Source organism: Sciurus vulgaris, assembly GCF_902686455.1.
Source record: "Sciurus vulgaris genome assembly, chromosome: 12".
NCBI classification, from domain to species: Eukaryota; Metazoa; Chordata; class Mammalia; order Rodentia; family Sciuridae; genus Sciurus; species Sciurus vulgaris.
Genome location: NC_136473.1, coordinates 70,832,505 through 70,850,560, shown reverse-complemented (window position 1 = coordinate 70,850,560; position 18,056 = coordinate 70,832,505). Strand labels below are relative to the sequence as shown.

At 39.3% G+C, this 18,056-nt stretch overlaps 1 long non-coding RNA gene across 2 annotated transcripts in view; it reads right to left on the bottom strand.

Annotated features, from left to right (window-relative positions):
* LOC306641864 overlaps positions 1–18,056 on the bottom strand; it is a 178,567-nt gene that overhangs the window by 27,547 nt on the left and 132,964 nt on the right. The window contains exon 4 of one of the 2 annotated variants that reach the window (XR_013758324.1): positions 12,212–13,591. The exons of the other annotated variant lie outside the window; for it this stretch is intronic. This is a non-coding gene — a long non-coding RNA (uncharacterized lncRNA). Of the gene's footprint in view, positions 1–12,211; positions 13,592–18,056 lie in introns of those variants that run through there. 2 annotated transcript variants of the gene reach the window in all.

Sequence of the window (18,056 nt, the reverse complement as noted above, 5' to 3'; positions counted from 1 at the left end):
CTGGGCCTTAGCGTTTGTCCTTACATTCAAGTTCTTAAACAAATAGTTGGAAATTGGGGTTCTGCAAGAAAATCAGTAACCAATTAAAATCCCTTTCTTAATTTTGCAATCATTGATTAGAAGTTATCAATCCAGTTGGTTACTTTTTCAATTTTGTTGATTAACAAATTGGAATCTACCTACTTCCACTCCAAAGTTATTCTTTTAAACTAGTTATTTTTAAATTATGGAGGCAAACCCGGGTACGGTCGCACATGCCTATAACCCCAACAACTCAGAAGGCTGAGGCAGGAGGATCACAAGTTCAAAACAGTCTCAGCAATTTAAAAGGCCCTCAGCAACTTAGTGAGACCCTGTCTCAAAAAAAAAAGGGCTGGGATGTTGCTCAGCGGCTAAGTGCCCCTGGATTCAATCCACAGTACAAATAATAATAATAACAAAATTATGAAGGCAAGTTGGGTGTGGTGTTGCACTGCTATAATCCCAGCTACCTGGGAGGTCAAGGTAGGAGGATTGCAAGTTTGAGGCCAGCCTGGGCAATTTAGCAAGGCCTTGTCTCAAATAACAAAAAGGACTGGGAATGTGGCTCAGTGGTCCTAGGTAACACACAAAAAAGTAAAATTATGAGAGCAAACCAAAGAACTAAGGTCCTATGTGATTTGGGGGAACAGTCTCTTCTTCCTCTGCACCTCACCTATGTGGCTTTGAACACCACACAGACCTCTGTAACTCTGGCTCACAGACTAGGGTTCAATATTAACCATCTTGACTAGGGGGGAGAAGAACAAAGATTTTGTTCATTAATTAGTAACCCACTTACTACTATCATTTGCTTTAAAATCTACACACACCAACTGACATTGTCTCTACTATGAGATCCAAATAAACTCATAGCATTTAACACTTTTTGAGCACCTATAGAGCATCTGTGTGTGACTAATGCCACCTTGGCAACTTCTGATGCTACATACCACTTAACCATAATGTACCTAAAAGCTCTTCTGTCCATGCTGCCTGGATAGAAATCCTTGTTACCCACTTTCAGCTATGTGAACCTACACATGTTATTTACTGTGTCTCAGTTTCCTCATCTGAAAAACAGGGACAATAATATTATCTACTTCCTAAATTTGCTGTCAGAGTTCAATGTAAAACTTTTAGAACCTGGTTCTCCAAGCCTAATTCTTCCCTATATATCTTGACTCCTATGCTTCTAGGGGGCCCTAGGAAAATTCCCCCCACCTAGTACCTCCTACCATTTTGGATACTACTATCTTTTTCCCTGCTGGAATAATGCAGGATAGAGCCCAGGCCTGGATTTGAGTCAGCTCTGCAGGGCTCCACACTCAATGCTCTCCTTGATTGTCTTACTACCCTTGTGTGGGCCCTAATATCTCCAGAGGAAACAGAACATTTAAGTTAATACCAATAAATGCCTTGAAAATAAAAATACAAACAGACTTTAACTAATTAGCTGGCTAATGACTCTCTCCCAAAGCCAATTTTTCATAGTTGGGCTACAACCATGATCAAAAACAAAACATCAAAAAATAGGAAAGGTGTTCTTTCCCTCGTTCTTGGCAATTAAAGTTAATCAAGTGCATGAGTGATTGTGTAGGGATTGGTTTCAAATATTTGGAAAGTATCACTCAGTAGTACTGTCTATAGTTTTTCTATCTAGCTTTTAAAAGTAGGAGTAAGTGTAAGGTGTATGGGGAATATTTCGGAAGTCTCAATAATGATGCAATAATGATTTCAGTAACCTAAGTTTACATTCTGAAATCCCAAATTAAAATATCAGAAAAGGACCCCATTTATAATCTGTTAATTGTCCTCTTTACAGAGGTCCAGGGATCCAAGTTTATTTTTTTCCTTTGGGTACTGCTCTTAACAATGCATTTTAGGATGGATGGCTCACCCCCAAATGCTGGGTTGATGTATAATTTTTGCAGTAGTTATGTTAGCCTGTGAACTGGTACCTCTTGACCCTCTAGTGGGGGCTGGGTCAGATTAATCATGGCATTATTATGTCATGCATGCTAACAGCCTGCCTTTGGAAAAGAAGTCACGTCTGCTGCAGCACAATTATCTAAGACTGATGATACAGACCAAAGTCATTATAATAAAATTTATTTGGCATAGATCTTCTCAGCAACAGTTCCAACCTCACAACCCACTTAGCAGGCACATGGGATTCTCCTTAGCAGGACTACATTTTCTGCCAGTAGAAAGCAAAGGGCCCTTAATGGACACATTATACACAAAATAAAATTGTGCTTTTAGCAAGGGAGGACCCTAGAGGTTGCTTGATGGAGATAGATCTGCACCATGAGTACTGAGCCTCCAATAGCTGGAATGAGACCAGATTTGGTACTTCTTACCCAAACCAGACAAAGACCTACCCACTGTCATTACATGAGCACCTCCATTTCCTAATCTCTCCTCATGGGACGTCTAGACAGTTGCCAGATATCTGAGGTTTGGAAGAGGAGCTAGGGTGGAGAGGATAACCAACCATTAGTGATAGCAGCACCCTTCCTGTGCATCAGAGGAGAGGTGAGCCAGAAACCCCCCTGGGAGCACACAGAGACTTCCTTCAATCTGGAATGTTCTGTCTATCCTTTGACCTTCTCTGGTATCTCTGAAATTCTTCATTAATGTCTCAGTTGATTTCTACATTGAACCCTGGTGTCTCAACTGCGACTCCATCCAGGACCTTCTTCAGAGGCAACATTTTATGTTTGTGGAACAACATTTGAGGCCATCAGTCTGCTCCGCCTATCACAAAGCCACCTCAAATTTCTCGGTGTCCAGTCTTTGCTCCAGGGCCACAGTCCCATCTGCATTCTGGATACCATAACTTAGGTGCTTTCTCCTTATCAAAAATCTAACAACTGGGAATCTGCAATCTCTTCTTCTTTTGTTAACACAGACATGCACACACACACACAAAACACACACACACACATGAACACACACACATGCAAACACACACACAAAGAGAAGCAATTACAATTGTGTAATTACAGTTGCATTCTTTAGTCTATTATGACAATGCAACATTAAGTAGAAAAGACAATAAGCTAATCAGTAATTGAATTGGTTAGATCTCATTCAGCAGGGAATACAGGAAGAAAATATTATTATTAACTATACTGATATATAATTTATATATAACTACAGCTATTTAAACTGTATGATTAAATGAGTTTTGAGAAATGTATGTACTTGTGAAATAGCCACCAAAATCAAGATGGAATATATGTTCACAATTCCCCCAAATTCCATGGAGCACCGTCCTTCCCCTTGCCTTTGGGCCATAGACTTTCGACAACTATAGATGAGTTTGTACTTTCTAAAATCTTATATAAAGTTGATTATACTGTATGTGCTCTTTTTCTTTTAATTTTACTTACAGCAGATCAATTTATTTTATTTTTTTAAATTTATTTTATTGTAAATAAATGGGCTGTATGTGCTCTTTTGTGTCTGGCTTCCTTCACTTAGATAAGCACTTTGAGAATCATCCATATGGATGATATCAAGAATTTTTTTGTTCTTACTTATTCTTTTTTGTTGCTGAGTAACATTACACAGATATGCCACAGTTTGTTTCTGTAATCACCTGGTGATGTATGTTTAGATTATTTCCATTTGGGGGCTATATCAAATAAACACCATGATCATTGTGAACAATTTGTGTGCGTATATGTTTTCATTTCTTTAAGATAAAATACTCGAAGTGAGGTGACTGGCAGGGTAGGAACTCCACATTTGCCTCTGCAAGAAACTAACCGTTTTCCAAAGTGGTGCCACCAATGTATAGTCCTACCAGCAGTGCGAGAGAGTTCCACTTGATGCACATCCTTGCCAACACTTAGTTTTATGAGTCTTTCTAATATTATGCATTCTACTGGGTGTGCTGTGATCTCTCACTGTGGTAGAATTTGCATTTCCCTAATAACTAAAGATTTTGATCTTCTTTTCATACACTTATTATTATTTGTAGATCTTCTTTTGTAGAATCTGTTCAAATCTTTTGCTCATTTTAAAAATTAAGCTGTCTTATTATTGACTTTTAAGGGCTCTTCATGTATTCTGGATACAATTCTTTTGCCAAATAAAAGTATACAAATGCTTTTGTTTCATGTTTTGCCTTTTCATAGCTTAATGATATCTTTTGAAGAGCAAAAGTTTTAAATTCTTGATAAAGTTCAATTGCAATCTGTTTTTTCTTTTACAGTTTGAGTTTTTTATGTTCTATGTAAGGAATGTTTGCTTGTTTCAAAATTTCTAATATTTTCTTGAACTTTCTTCTAGAAATCTATCATTTTAGCTTCTACACTTAAGTTTAAATCCAAAATCATTTATAAATAATATTAATAATATTTTATGATAGTGAAGTTAACAAGAATTATTTTTAAAAGATATCCTGAGAAACTTGCTTTTAATTTTTTAATTTTGTCCTTCCAGTTCCTATTTAGCTTAATTTGGTTTTATCTTGGAATATGAAGAGAGAGAAGAAGGTCAGTTTCATATGCTATATAAGCATTTTGGGTTTTTGTACTTGAAAATTTATTTTGTTATTTTATAAGGTTTTTATATTCTGCATATTTTGAAATTATTTTGTCACAACCTTTCATGTTTTTAAAACAATGTGAAATAAGTGTAGAGAATCATATCTTCTTAATATGAAAAAATGTTACTTAGCTGGTCCCTTTATTTGGTATTTATTTTGTTTCTAGCTATTTGATATTATAAACAGTGTTGCTCTGAATTTATTTTGCTTCTAGTTGTTTCTTACTATAAAAAGTGTTGCTCTGAATATTCTTAGTTATAAATCTTAGAGCCCTGTTTATTTCTTTAGGATTAATTATTATACATGGATTTATCAGTTTAATGGATAAGAACTTTATTAACATTTTGATTATATATATATATACACACACACATATATATATATCTGGAAAATATATATATATTACATATATATATTTATATATATCTGGAAAGAATGTATCAATTTATAAACCTCTAGTAGTCTGCAAAAAACCTAGCAACCTCTCCAATTTTAGGGACTGCCTTTGATTTTAATCTTGGTGAATATATTGAGAACATAATAAATCATTGTGGTTTTCATTTGCATTTCTCTGACTTTTGTGAGCCTGATTTTTTTTTTCATATTCTTTTGGATCACTTGTGTTGCTTCTTTGTGGTTTACTTGCTCAAGTTCTTAGTCTATGTTTTTAGTGAGTCTGTTATTGATTTATATGAGCTCTTTATATATTAACATATCAATGTATTAACATCCATTTTATTTTTCCAAAGACATTTAAATATTTTATATTTTATTATATGTCACTTCATTATTTGTGGTATTTTCAACCTGCAAAAGTTCTACATTTGTATAAATTCAAATCTATTAAATTCTTGCAGTAGATTTTCCACACCTCAGTGGATAAACAGATAAGCTAATAGTTTCCTTTTGCTATTTTATGAATTTTATCTTTACACTGCAATGCTCTCATCCATATATGACTTACAAGGCAAGAAATGGAAATGTCTTAGTTCCATTTCCTTATAGAACAGAGCCTGAGGCAATGCCCATGTTCAGGGTTTGAAAGGACAGGGATTCCAGGGCTTTAACAAGAAGGGCAGGGGACAATGAGACAGGGAAGAGGAAAGGGAACCGAGGTAGTGCATCATTACCAGGTTGGCCTCAAATGCATGCACTTCCAACTGCGACTAGTAGAGAATGTGACTTGGCTCCACCATTTATCTTGGCTTCCTGGAAAAGATCATCTTTTTCACAAATTCAAATTTCAACTTGATGCATTCTAAGTTCTTTAATTACACTGGGGTTCATTTCTGGTTCTATCTGTGAATATACAAATATGTATTTACTATAATTGTTCACTCTCTGGTAGTATAATTTCCCTCTCATTCATTTCTGCAGATTTTTCTTTTTTTTTTCTCCTTTGAGCCGCTGGGGATTTGAACCGCGGTCCTTGTGCATGCTAGGCGAGCGCTCTCCAAATGGAGCTATTTCTTCAGCTCCTCCCTCTCATTCATTTCTTTTCAAAGTTTTTTGGGCAATTTTCATAATTCAGATATGAAAGTGATATTAAAATAATTTAAATGAGTTTCATAAAACAATTGGGAATTTGTTTATAAATCACATTAATTTACGTGTTCAGGGACTATTACTATCTTTATAATACTATATCTTATCTTTTATGAACATAGCAGGAGCTTCAATTTATTTAAGATTTTTATGTCTCTCAGTAAAATTTTCTAATTGTTTTTCATGTAGCTTCTGCAGAACATTTATTAAATTTATGTCTATATATTTTAAATTATGTTACTCTATTAGGCAGGCCTTTTTTTTTTTTTTTTTCCATTATGGTGTCTAACATCATTTCCAGCACATAGTAAACTTTTTATATCTTCATTTTGTAAATAACCATCTTTGTAAACTTTATAATTATTTTCAATTATTTAAATTTTAAATTGTTTAAAAATTGTTTAGTTTTTCAGTTTATTTTCTTGAGTTTTCCAGAAACTGATTTCTAGAAACAGTATTTCTAGAAACAATATTTCTATTTATTTATTATATTTAAATATTATTTCTATAAACAATTTTTCTAGAAATACTTTCTAAATAATGACAATTTTTCTTTCTTCTTCAATCACATTTATTATTTCTCTTTTCTGCTCTTTTTCATTGGCTACAATTTCAGAACAGCATTAAGTAAATTATTGTGATTAACAGTCATCTTTATTCCACCTTACCTGTAATAAAAATGCTTTTCTTATACTACTTTGAAGAATGATATTGGCTGTTGACTTCAGGGAAAAATTTTAAATCATATCAAGACAGTACATTTCTATTACTAGATTTTTTAAATTGACGAGTGGAGCCTAATTTATATGTTTTGTCTTGATTCAACCTCCCAGGACATTGTCTGTCTTCCTGTGAAAAGGATGCTCAAGCTTTTGCGCCAATTAATTGGTCACTGGCCTTCCTCCTAGGACTCAGCTGCTTCTCCAGAGAAGGAGCCTCGCTGTGTCCTCCTGCTACCCAGGACATGGAAGCCCTCTGCTTTGGGCCATACTGGCCATCTGCTTTCTGACACCACTCTGTGGATGAGCAGCTAGGCATCTGCACAAGGGTTTAAAAGTGTGTCACTGCAAAGTTATGGTCTCCAAACCTGTCTTACTACAAGCATAGCAGTATAAGTTATTCACATGGGCTTGGAATATTTTGTATATTTTTTTCCTTAGGGGAACAACATCATCTTGATTTTGTTGGTGCATTGTAATTATATATAGTAGTGGAGTTCATTATGCATATTTGTACATAACATAGTTTGATCAATTTCATTTCCCTTCCTTCTCCTCAACCCTTCCCCTGATGTGCTTGCTGTACTCTTCTGATCTCCCTTCTATTATTATTATTATTATTTTAATTAATATATTATAGTTATATACAGAAGTGAGATTCTTTGTGGTATATGTATCACAATACTAGATCTCAAATTATAGTGCAGAGCTATAGTAACACAAACAGCATGGTATCGGCATAAAAACACACATGAAGACCAAAAAAATGGAATAGAAGACAAAGACAAATCCACAAAGATAGAGTCATCTGACCCTTGACAAAGGTGCCAAAAACATAACTTGGAGAAAATACAGCCTTTTAAGCAAATGGTGCTGGGAAAACGGAATATCCATATGCAGAAGAATTAAACTAGATCCCTATCTCTCACCCTGCACAAAAGTCAACTCAAAATGGATCAAAGACTTAGGAATCCAGAAACACTGAAACTGCTAGAAGAAAATACAGGGTTAACACTCCAACACACTGGTGCAGTAACTGACTTCCTACAAGACCCGTAAACCAAGAATCACTAAGTGGAAGAGCATTGAATTCAAAAGCTTTTGTAGAACAAAGAAAACTAAGAGCATGAAGAGAGAGAGCCCGCAGAATGGGAGCGAATCCTTGCACCGCTGCTGTGACAGGTGACTGACGTCACCTTGTGTTCTATCCAGGGTCCATCTTGCTGTTTCTCTCACCTTTGATCTTTGGATACTGATAATTCCAGCCTGAACATCTCCCAATGCTTAGTTTGATGGACTTTTATTATGTACCTTGACATAAAAGCTGTGCGGATCTTCATACTTTGCTAGGACAGAATATGCTTTTTAGCTGATTTTTTGTTCTTTGGAAAGGTCTGTCCTTTTTCTGACAGTCGGAAATGTGTTTTCACTTCCTCAAGGAAGAGAGCAGATACACCAGACTCCATGGAACCCATCCCGTCCTCTACTGTGTCCATACCTGTTGGGCCCCTTTCCCAAGTCCCAAACACGCTCTTCCACCCCTTCGTCAGTTTCCTCTTCCGTTCCCACCTTTGGACCCATCTTTCAGAAAATGAATTTGCCTCTTACTTTCCTGAGAAAACCAAAGTTAACAGGTGAGCATCTGCATCCCTAAACCCATGAGGAATTCTGAAGCCTCCGTACCTTCTTCCCAGTGTGTGGCTTCATGTGAGCACACACATGCTCTTCAGCATGAGTTCAAGAGATCATCCCTTCATCCATTTTTTTTGTTTTGTTTTGTTTTTGGTGGTGCCAGGGATTGAACCCAGAATCTTATGCATGCGAGGCAAGCACTCTACCAACTGAGCTATATTCCCAGTCCCCTTCACCCATTTTTTACCCCATCCTGTCATCTCTTTTAAGATGCTACTGTTACTTCTGCTGTATTTCAACCTCACCATCTTTGTTGACTTATGAACTTTAAGTTCCATTAAGGCTTCGCTTCAGATTTAACACTCTCCAGGTTCTTTCTACTTTCTCTCTGTCTTTCCCAGTCATAAATGTGGAAACTCGGTAGTTCCTTTCCTGGCTCCTCCTTCACTTCCTGCTTCTTAGAGGTGGATGCCCTCCCTCGAGCCCAGGGTTTTATACTTGGTACAGTTGATTCCAGAATACACTGAATGAGATGCCCCCAGTTAACCTCCTTCATTCCCTCAATATATTTCTGACTCCAGTACCTTCATTTAGAGTTCAGAACTCATACTGAAATTGCACACTGCCTACTACTGGGGTTCCTCAAGCACCTCAAAACAATATGTACAAAACTCTCCTTCCCAAACCATCCCAAACGTGCTCATCTGCATCTCGTCTGTTGCCATGAGTGGCGTAACTGTCCCTCCAGTCACTCAAGCTAAGCCACGTATCTAGTCGATACCTGCCTTCTGTCTTTTCAAGTTCCCCTGCGTCACCCCCTCTTTCCCATGCTCCCTGCTGCGGCTCTGACCCTAATATTTTCTCTTTGGGACTCCTGTACGGCCTCTGCTCTCTACATTTTCTCATGAACCACGCTTCTATCTGACCTCTGTGCTTTTCCATATACTATCCACTGTCCCTTCTCCTTAAAAAACTTGTCCGCTCTGATCTTGACCTTGTCAAACATTTCTGAACATAATCATCAACTGAGGTCTCCTTCTTCTTTTTTAAGTAGTTCTATTTAAATCACTCTTGTGCTGAAAACCCTCTAACAGCACTCCATTGTCCTTGGGAGAAAGTGGAAGCTCCTTTGCACAGTACACAGATTCGCTTCTCTTGAACTTTCTATCCCCAAACTTTCTACCCAGCTCCACATCTCCATGATTCGCACTGCGGTCCTGTGTTACCATGATGCATATTTTCACTCAACTATTTCTCTACCTATAATGCTTCCACCCCATCCCCATCTCCCCAACTGTCCAGCAAGCCATCATCTACTTTTTTTTTTTTTTTTTTTTTTTTTTTTTTTTGCAATGCTGGGATTGAACCCTTGAACTTGCAAGGCAAGCACTCTACCGACTGAGCTATATCCCCAGCCCTCATCTATTTATCTTTAAAATGATCTCAAAAATTTACCCACTCAATCCTTTTCTTGCCACCACCCCTACTCTGAACTCACCAGTTTTGTTTCTTTTTTTGCATTCTTTTGTAGACTTATGTCACTGCACTTTTAACAGACCTATCTGCTTTCAGGTCTACTTGTCTCCCTGTAATGTAGTATATGAGCTTCTTATGGTTCTTCCCTCATTTCTTCATCCCCACACCACCACTTTTAAACACTGCTAATCATTAGGAGCACACACAGAGAAAGGCAGAGACAGACATACACAGTTAACCCTGCAAGTGCCCTGATAGTGATATTCACTAGGGAGTTACCTTAGGGGCACAGAGGAGGAACATGGAGTTCCATTAAGATTGTCAGCACCTCACACTGTGCCTGACACAGTTCCTCGGGAAATAGCTACAATTTTTTGAGGACAGCATTAGTTTGGGAGTAAGAGAGCAGCGAGTAGCCAACTCAAGGAATGATCCTAAGGAAACTCTGCACTGACCATTTTCCTCTTAAGCTGCCCCTTTGTGTTCACTCCCTTTTGCATCTGCAACTCCCCTTCTGGGAGCATAAGGGGCCCAAGATGGTTGCCAAAGGGGAGGGCAGCTAATCCACGGTCTGCCAGTAAGTTTATGGAAGTTGCTGCCAGCTTCCGCCTCTGCCTGGGACTCAAATCCCTTTCTTGAAATTGTAGCCGGCAGATGTGTGGCAAGAAATAACTAATCAAGCCATGGCCTTCAGCCACTCGGTAGAGTCCAATGTGGTAACACATCCTCCTTTCATCCCTCAGAATCCATCACCCATAAAAACCCAGTGGAGCCAAGAGGATTCATGATCTTCTCAAGTCCACAGGCTCCTGAGGAATTTATAAACAGAGATCTGTGTTCCAATCTCAGCTTCACCACTTATAAAGCATGACACTCCATGGTTCTCAAACTCTTCGAGCTCCAAAGGCTCCACCTTTAAAGTGAGGATAACAACTTTCTGAATGTCTAGTGTGACTTAAAATGCCTCACTCAGTACCTGCCACGCAACAGTCATGGCTCCCTTTCATTGACAGCTAACTCTGTGTTGCAATAAAAAAAAGGCTCTCTTTCATGGTTTGTTTTTCAGTCTGTTGCAATTTTTTTCAATGATGCCTGTGACTTCTACAACTCCTTGATCTAACACTCATACTCTCTTCAAGACACATGTAATAAACATTAAATTCAATGTGGTCAAAATGATCCACCATCACTGAGAGTCCATTGTAATCTTACCCCACCCATCTGAAGAAGGGCTATGGGCTGGACCTAGTTGGCCCAGAGTCTGGAATTGGCTGTGACTGACTAGATTCACTCCTGATGCTCTACCATCCAATTTGAGCACACACAACCTTGCTTTGGTTAATCTATCTACATCTCTGGTGATTCTATTCATCTCTTCACACCTCTTCTTTCCTTACCACAAATGACCCCAGCAGTTCAAATATAGCACCAGCCCTGAGGAAACGGGAATTGAAATGGTTTCTTCCTATGGTCTTTAATTTAAAATGAATCACACCTATTCTTTAAGATGAGGCAAAGAATAAAGAAAGATGAAGAAGTAGAAAAAGAAGAGAGAAACTGAAAATAGAAACTCAAAAAGGCCAGAAAGCAGGAGACAGGGTCCATATTAGACCAACACAAGTAGACAGGGGCTAGGGGACACTCTCCATATGAAGCACAAATAAAATAGAGTAATTATTTAGACCAGGGAATTAGTACCCCCAGCAGGAACAGATTCCCCTTTAATCACTGAGATTCAAGCCACGGCCCCATTTATTTGGGGTATTCTTAACAAATCATAAAATTCATTTGCCTTTTAGTTCCTTATGATAAAACTAAATTATTAATGTTCTCCTTCACTGGAAAATTTCCCTGATTCTTGAATTTACATGACTGCACTTGGAGTTGGTTTTAGGAGACATGAATTTTTTTAGGGAGATATTGAGTACCAAGGCTGGTCTCACCATTCTGTTCTCTCTCTGTCAATGTAAGCTTTTAGTTTCCTTTCTGGAGATATCTCTCCACTTTCGTCCCCTCTGCTTTCAAGGTGTTACTTTCCACTCCACACTGCTCATTTTCAAAACTGTTTATAGATGTTTCAAAATAAATGTCAGTCCCCCAGAGCCAAACCTGGGGACTCAGACTATGTTGGGGTAACTGCTGAGCCCCATACAGAAATCCTGTTTTATAAGCAGCCTCTGGTTATGTCCTGAGTCCAGGTCACAGTTCCTCACACCAGTCCCCTGATATGGGCTGCTATAAAAAAGATACACAGACTGTGTGGCTTAAACTGCAGAAATTTATTTCCTCATACTTATGGAGACAAAATATTGAAGGTCAAATTTTCAGCCAATCTGGTTTCTGGTGAGAGCTCTCCTCCTGGGTTGTAGCTAACCACCTTCACACTGTGTCCTCATACGGTGGAGAAGGAGGAGAGAGCATAAGCTCTGGTCTCTTGTAAGGATGCAAATTCTATCAGGGCTGCACCCTTCTGACCCCATTTAACCTTAATTACTTTCTTACTCCAAATATAGTTACCTTGGGGGTTAGAGCTTCAACATAGGAATTTGGGGGAAAACCGTTCAATCCATAGCACTGTCAAAAAATAAAAACTAAACACAAAGTCAAATGGACAAAAACACATAGCAGATGCATATTGAAGTCAAATTACCCAATGTCAGAAATTAATAGTGAGAAAGACTTATCAAGTTATCTTCCCCAAGCTGCTGAGGCCCCTTGGAGATGTCCACAACACTTTCCTTGGATTTCAAAACACTTTAGGAGAGTTCTTTGGCTGAGTTGACTTTCTCTGCAACCTTGGCACCTGACTGCCTGCGAACCTTTAAAATAGGTGAGAGGAACTCCTTCTGCCCATGACACTCAGCTCCCTCTCCAACTGAACCACTAAAAACTGCTTCATGAGCCTAGCAGCTGTCCTTGAGAGTCTTCTATTTTCTTTTTCCTCTCCAGGGGACTGTGTGCATGCTTCTTTCTCTCAGGATGAACTCTCCCCTTTCATCTCTCTTGTAACCCTTCTAGATATTGAAGACCAGCACCGTGCTCTCCAAGAGCTGGTACCTTGGTCCACTGCAAATCACCAATCAGCATTTCAGCTCTGCGTAACACATTGCACCCGGCTTTCCACGGGAAGGGGATAGCCTTGCCATCCCTCTGTGTGACTCCCTTGCAGGAAACACTGTGATCAGTTCAAGTTTAAGAGAGTTTCTCCATCTTGGCTGGATTTTCCACATCTGTTGCTTCTGCAACTGGCAGAAGTGCTGGTGGATACAGGCAGAGCCCCTGGAGGAATGTGAAGTCCCCCTCTTTTCCAGGCTTCTTGTATGCCAGGCAGAAGCCTGCAGGGAGCTGAGGAGATCCTAGCCACTGAGATGTGATAGATTATGAGGTTGAGGGTCTCTGCTGGTTCACTCCCTCTCTCAGAGTGGAGGGAACTGCCTAGTTGAGCTCTCCTTGTGGTCTTGGAGTCGAGTGGCTCACAGGGTGAACACTATCATCAGTTCCTTTTGAATGTGATTCTGTGGATCCTCCTCCCCAATCCCAAATACACACACACTAGAGGATATAGACTGTGCTTAATGCTTCATATATGGTAGTTAGAATGTGCTGGGTCACTGTTGGACACTCCTCTGAGAAGAGCACTCTGTAAAAGGAGCAGGAAGAATAAAGAAAGAAAATATGGAAACTTATAATGGAAAAATGTTTTCATTGTTCTTACTATTTCAAGCAAACACACACACACACACACACACACACACAGAAAGAGAGAGCTTCTGTCTAAACCACCAAATTAGTTCCACACTTTCTTTGCTTCTCTCCCTCTCTTTCTCATCTCTTCCTCCCTCTCTCCCTCCCTCCTTCCTTCCGTTCTTTCTCTCCTGGCCTCAGACCAATCACCAGTTACCTTGTACATGCTGTGAACTACTTGGTTTGCCCAATTGGTTACTAGTTATGCCCATACAAAATCTAAATATTACCAAGAATGAAATTGAAATCTGTTCAAAATAAGTCCTAAGTGGAAACATCCTTAAATTTCATGTTTTGCTTCTTTTTAAAACTGACCTTTGTGTTTAAACTTGAGCCTGAGTGGGTCATGAGTAGGCCTGGGCAGGATTTCTCTCTGCACTACTTCCAGTTGTGTGACCTTGAACAAGTTATTTAAGGTTCTCCAAGATTCCCTTTATTCCTCTCCAAAATGGGTGATAAATATGTTAACAGTATCATTAGTTTACTGTGAGGATAAAATTCACCAACACACACAAATTTCATGTAACAAGGTCTGGTCTCTAGTGTTTAACAAGTATAATCTATTGTTATGTTATCTATCTTAAATTTTTATTAAATGCCTACTATGTACCTAGAACTAGGCAGGGAAAGTGTGTGAAAACAAGCCGGTTAGTGTTGATTAAGCTGACTTCCTGAATTGATTGACACGGATGACTACTTCAGGTGGATGAACCAGGTCCTCCTAGGCTCCCAAGGGTCTCCTCATTGTGGGGCATGTGACACCAGCGTTTCTTAAACAATACTGATTGACTAGTAGCTGTCACTTTGAGCATCTGAAATTTCTCCCAACTGAATTTAAGCCTTCTCATGAAAAACTGGTAGAGAATACTATACAAGACTCTTTTCTCATGGAGCAATGTGCTTCTGAAAAGAGTACAATATGCTTATAAAAAGAGTAGCCCTTAATATAGCCACATCTTCCCATTATTTTCAAGGGCACTCTTGATTCCTTCTTCTTTTTATGCACATAAAGCATTTATAATGAGGCCTGGCCTCTAGTGTTTAATAAATATTATCCATTGTTATAAACATCAACCAGCTGGGTGCAGTGGTACACGCCTATAATCCCAGCGACTTGGGAGGCTGAGGCAGGAGGATCACAAGTTTAAATCCAGCCTCATCAACTTAGTGAGGCCCTAAGCAACTCAGAGATACTCTGTCTCTAAATAAAATGTGGCTCAGTGGTAAGCCCCCCTGAGTTCAATCCCTGGTACCAAAAAAAGAAAAAAAAAATCATTCATTGATATCACATCAGTCTTAAATTTATATTATATATCTATTATGTGCCTAGCCTAGAAGTAGGCAGGTGATGTGTGTGGAGATAACCTGGTTTCACCCAGAAGAAACGTGACTTCACAGAGCCTCTTCGGACCATAGCCCCTTTTGCACTGGTCTGGATACAGTGGAAAGCAATGAATACCTGTTGAATGAAACCATGAGGCTAACAGGCCAACTGAGGAAACGAACTGTCAAGCAGACCCGGAAATTGCTCTGTCTTGGTGCTGCTCCAGGTGGGTGGCTCTGAGGCTTGTTGAAATTGCACACTTCTCTGGAAGAACTCTCTATGCTCATGTCCCCATAGCCAGCAGGAAGTACAGCCCTTGGCAACATTTGGGCCCCAGTTGGTTCCTGCTCAGGAACATTCCTGCCAGCACAAAGCTACCTCCACCTTGACATGCATCACCGTCAGCACCAGGCTCACCCAGGGACAGGCACTGGTCTCTCAAGGGTTTACAAAAATGAACAGTGGCTTCTCATTTCAAATAGGTTGGGGACTGTTGGTCAAAGGCTCATGTCATGTTGAAATGAGCTTTGCCAGACAGGTTGTATGAGCAATTACTCTTCTTTCTCTCTGAAATAATTCCTCACATCTGCCACGTCCTACATATTCACAGAGCACTTTAATATCAGTTATTCCATTTGAATTTCTCAACCATCATGTTCAGTAAGCAAGATATATGTATCAATAAAAATGATAACATAGTAATAATTAACAAAACTTTTTGTCGAGAGCTTGCTCGATGCCAGTTACCAGGCCACAGGCTCTGTACTAATTATCTCAGTTTGTCTTTGTTTTCTGTTGCTAAAACTGAATACCACACAGAGGGTCATTTATAAAGAATAAGAGTTTATTCAGCTCATGGTCCTGGAGGTACAAGGTCAAGTGGCCACATCTGGTGATGGCCTTCTTGCTGGTGGGAACTCTCTGCAGAGCCTCAAGGCAATGAGGGCAGCACATGTCTAGTCAGTGAAGATGCTAGCTTGAGTCTCTCTTCCTCTTCTTAAAAAGCCACTAATGCAATCATGGTCTCATCTAATCTTACTTATTGTCCAAAGGCCTCACCTCCAAAGACCACTAACAAGTGACTCTGGGCCATTAAGTTTCCAGCACATGGGGACACATCAAAAAACCACAACTTCTTTGTCATAACAGACCTTTGATTATCCCTGTTGAAAGATAAGGAAACCAAAGCTCAGAAAGATTAAGTAACTTGTCACCATTTTCCAGATGAGAACTCCAGTGACCAGCCTCACAAGTGACTTTCTCAGGTCCAAAACCAAGCTCTCCAAGGCTTTTTTACCATACACGTTTTTAGCTTTTCCAAGTCACAGAAAGTGTCTCTGACAATTTGGTGCAGCTTTCATAGCTCATTGTCCCAAACCCAAAGACGTCGGTAACCATGGTCCATCAGCTGTGCCCACATGCCAACGTTTCCACACAGAAACAAAGCCATCTCACAACCAAAGGCAGACGGCATGATCTCAATTGGAAATGACGAACGGGGTTTCTTTGCTTCTGAGGCAAGAGCTGGAATCTACAACTAGTGAGCGCCAGTTCCACTGGCGTGCTCTGTCTACATAATGCAGGCTCTGGCATTTGGCAATGGCTCTTAAATTTGGCACACTCCACACTCCTCCTGGACCCACGAGATAACATAACCAAATGTTTACTGATGCTGTAAGAAATGAGTATTTTGCAGGTAGAAGGAGATGCAAACATTCCCCCCTACAGGGGGCTCACTCCATCCCATCCCAAGGGCAAAATGGTTCACTCCCTCTTAACCCTTTAAAAGGTTAAATGTGAGCAAAGGCCCAGATAAATGGTCACAATGCAAACAAAGTCATGTAAATAAATGCGTCTCTGATCTAGGCGGGCTGGTGATGCCAAATATACCATCTGTACCATTCCTCATGATGAGCTGAATTTTTTTTCCCCGCATGTCCCAAGCAATGAGAATATGACCATGATTTTGCAGACCAAAGCATACATCATTTGACACTTTCAGGAATTTTTTAAAAAAATTTCAGACCCATAGACAGTCAGTGGCAATTGTGTTTCCTAGGTTGGATTGAGTTTCGAAGAATGAGGGAAATTTCAATAGCAAGTAATAGGACACGGGCCCAGGACCTGAAAGAATGTTTGCAATATCTAATCATTCCGAGTGGGTTCTAGATACAGATGCAAGCTCAGCATCCTCATCTTGCCCATTTATTCATTCTCAAAAAAAAAAAAAAAAAAAAAAGCATTATTAAGGTCTAATCGTGTTGGGAACTATGTTAGGTGTTACGGACACAAACTAAAATATGATGCTTGCTTTTGAGGGACAGTCCTTGTGTAGTGCTTGGCATGAATTATGGGTAACTCATGGGAAAAAATTAGGGATTTATAATCAGGATCACTCCTGGAACTTCTTAAAAATACAAAGGATCATTATTTACTCCTTCTAATGCTAATAGTTGTAAGGTGGGGCTCAGGCATCTGACTTATTTTAAAAATAAAACAAAATGCAACTCCTAGGTCAAATATCAGCAAATGTTTTCTGCAAGGAGCCGAATTGTAAATACTTTCAGTTTTGCCAGTCTCTGTGGCAACTACTCACCTCTGTCATTGTGTCACGAGAACAGCCATAGACACGTGAGAACACAGAGGCAAGGCTGAGGTTCAGTAAAATTTTACGATTACAAGAAAAAACAGTGCACCGACTTTGACCTGTGGGCTGTGGTTTCCTTACTGCTGCTCTAGATGTTCTTACCCTTATTAACTAGGCTTGAGATCTACTAGGATAGAAAACTTAGTGACTTTGGAGGACTAGGACAGGTACCACTCTTTAGGGTGGAAAACGATGCTGCTTTTACCTTTTGAACTTTTTCTGTCAATACAGTAACACTGCTTCTACCCTCCACATGGAATGTGCCCATAGGACAGAAAACTTTATTTTCATCATGCCTTCAATACACTCTATGTATTCTCACATTGAATCAGATCAAATACTTTTCAGAGATTCAGAATTTAAGCACCAATGTCTCCAGAGTTAGGGTTT